Source organism: Frankliniella occidentalis, unplaced genomic scaffold, assembly GCF_000697945.3.
Source record: "Frankliniella occidentalis isolate FOCC.00 unplaced genomic scaffold, Focc_3.1 Scaffold146, whole genome shotgun sequence".
NCBI classification, from domain to species: domain Eukaryota; kingdom Metazoa; phylum Arthropoda; class Insecta; order Thysanoptera; family Thripidae; genus Frankliniella; species Frankliniella occidentalis.
The window spans coordinates 655,330-658,034 of NW_026267273.1; positions in this window are offsets into that span (position 1 = coordinate 655,330).

The window sequence follows — 2,705 nt, forward strand, 5'->3', positions numbered from 1 at the left end:
GTACGGCTAACTTACTAACAAGGTGTGAAGTCGACCCGTGTTTCGGTTGTTCAGTCCGCGCGTGCGCCGCTGGGGCCGCTAACAAGCACCTCTTTTCTTCATAATGCTCTATATCATCTTTAACAACAAAGGAAACAGGCGAACGTTTTTTTTCCTGTCGAAACAAGAGGCCGCAAGAAGAGACTCACGACGACGAGCGGTGGAAAGAAAAAATAAAACTAACAACGTAGCATCGTCGTCGTTGTCGACGACGTCGCCTCCGGGGAGCCGTGGGGAGAAACGCGCAACAATGGAAGCGTCCTGGTCGTCCTGGTCTCCCGGCGCCCGCCCCGGTCTGCTCGCAGTGCTTGCTCGCCCCGGCGGGCGCCCGCCCAGTCTACGTCCACCACCACACCCCTTCCGGATCTACATTTCTAAATTCCCCGTGTCAAGCTCGCAATAAAACAAACCAACTCAAAAAAAAGAAAAATTGCTGTGAAAAAATAATGGACTCAACGCTCGCGAATTCCTGACGACGTCGTAAACTCGTAGACAAGGTATGCCCGGGCGCACATCATTGGGCGAGGTCAGTGTCGCTCAGACAGAGCACGCCGCCGCCCGGGTCGGGTCCGTCCCGCGAGTCGCCCACCGACGACGAGTCCCCTATCAAACCAAAACAACGTCGGGAGATCGCGAGCGGTGAGGAAGAGCAGCAGCAGGCTGCCGCCGCCACTACCGGATTCGGCGGGCTGGGGCGAAAAAAATAAAGAAAATAAAAATCGTAAGAAATAATACGCAGACACGCTCGCTCGCGGGCGGCGTTGGTATTCCAGCCCGCCAAGGTCAGGCGCGCGGTCAAGGTGTGCGCAGCGGTCCTCGGCACGCCCGGCGGTTCCTCCCAAAGGTAGGCCCATTACGTGATGGAGCGACTTTCCTTTTACGAAAACCCGGGCGGCGGTGGCGGCGCACAGCGCACGCGCACGAGTCGAGCAGCAAGCACGCCGTGCCGGGTCGTGTGCGGAGCCGTGGAGCCGAACGATGATCGTGTCGTGGGCGCGCGAGGGATGACACCGTGTTCAGGTGTGTGTGTTTTGGTGGAGGCACGTGATCAGACCAGACAGACCTCCTGCGTTGCTCTCTGGCTGGATCCCAACAAACCGGCAGCTGATCAGCCAAAACCTGTCAGCTGATCGGGTTGCTTATCAGATGGGTGATTAATCAGCGAGTTAGTATAGTGGTTATTGCACACGCGCGCGTTCGGGTTCTTTTCCGTCCCAAACAGAGAGACGCGTGAGGCTGGGTCACGACATGATGTATATTAAGTGTGGGTGATTTGCGCCGTCGTTTTTGCCTGGTTATACTGTACCGGATTCAGGCTTGCGAGCGGGCTTTCCCTCCCACTCCTGTGGCCCCGTGCTACTATGCAACCCATCCGCAAACCTGCATCCGGTAACAAGAAAACCCCAGGGAATGTTCGCGATCGGTGAGAAGCGCGTGTGAGCTAGGGGCTTCCCTCTCTGGCCATGCTGTCCGTGAGGGCAGCGCACGCACCAAGCAAGTCTTAACTCTCCCAGTCGTGTTCGACCCTTAAGCGCGTGGTTCTTTCCCTGCCCCGGACAATCCCGGACTGTGCTTGTGCCCTCCTATTTTTGCAAGTATACCCCCCCCCCCCTTAAAACTGGTTGGAACTAGTTGGTCTCCGTGGCGCGGCGGTTGTGGGCCAGGCGCGACCGGGGGGACCACTCGACTCGGGCTCCTTGTCGTTGCGCACTCCCCACAAAAAACGAGACAAAAGTAAAGTGCGCCAGCCGCACCCAAAACCGCCGCCGATTCCAGAAGTCCTGGAAATCAAAAGCACAAAACGGCGCTGGTTGACATTTTACGGCCTTTTTAACGGGGAGAGAGCCTGCAGGACCGCTCAACGCGCAGGCGCGCGCCCGCCACCACCACCACCACCTCCTCGCCTGACCTTGTCGAGTGGCGCCACCTGTGGGCGCTCGCGCGAACTACCGCGCGGCCCAGCTGAGCGCTGGCTGCCAGCTCCGCCAGCTGGTTGCAGTGTAAATATCAACAAACAGACAGCCAGTGGTTCGAGCGAGGAGACCCTCTGCGTTTACGCGGATCCTTTTCGGACTTGCGGGTAGGTGCACAGGTGCGCAGGTGGTCAGGAGGACGGCCTGGAACAGGGCGACGACACTGGGCAAGCGTAGGACGAGAAACGGGTCGTCGTTCCTGCGCGCAGATCGAAGTTGTGATCCTTTGTCCTGGCTGGCTGGGCAGAGCGGAGCGCGAGGCGTCATGGCGGGCGCTGTGGGTCCTGGTCGACGTCCTGGGTGCGCGGGGCTTCACGCCCGTCGGAGCAGGACGACGCGAGGGCCGCGCATATCGCAGCCCGGCCACATTGAGGGCAAATCCTTCGGCTCGCCTGCCAGCGCGGACGAGTGTCGTGCTGGTTTTAGTAGCGAGATGTGAAGTGGTGGTGGTGGTGGTTTGTGATGAAACCGCGAGCCTAGCCTCGCTGCTGGTGCCCCGCGCTCCGCGTAGCTCCGCGCGCTCACCTAGGCCCCTCTGGCCTGGCGCGGCTCCAGCTGCACCACGCCTCTCCCTCGCCATTTTAGGGTGACAAAGGACGTAACTCCTGGAAAGATTTTTCAAGAGTCCTCGTCTTTGGGTGGAATTCTTCCGGGCGGACTAAGGGGGTGAGCGGAAGGGGTGGGGAGTTTGCG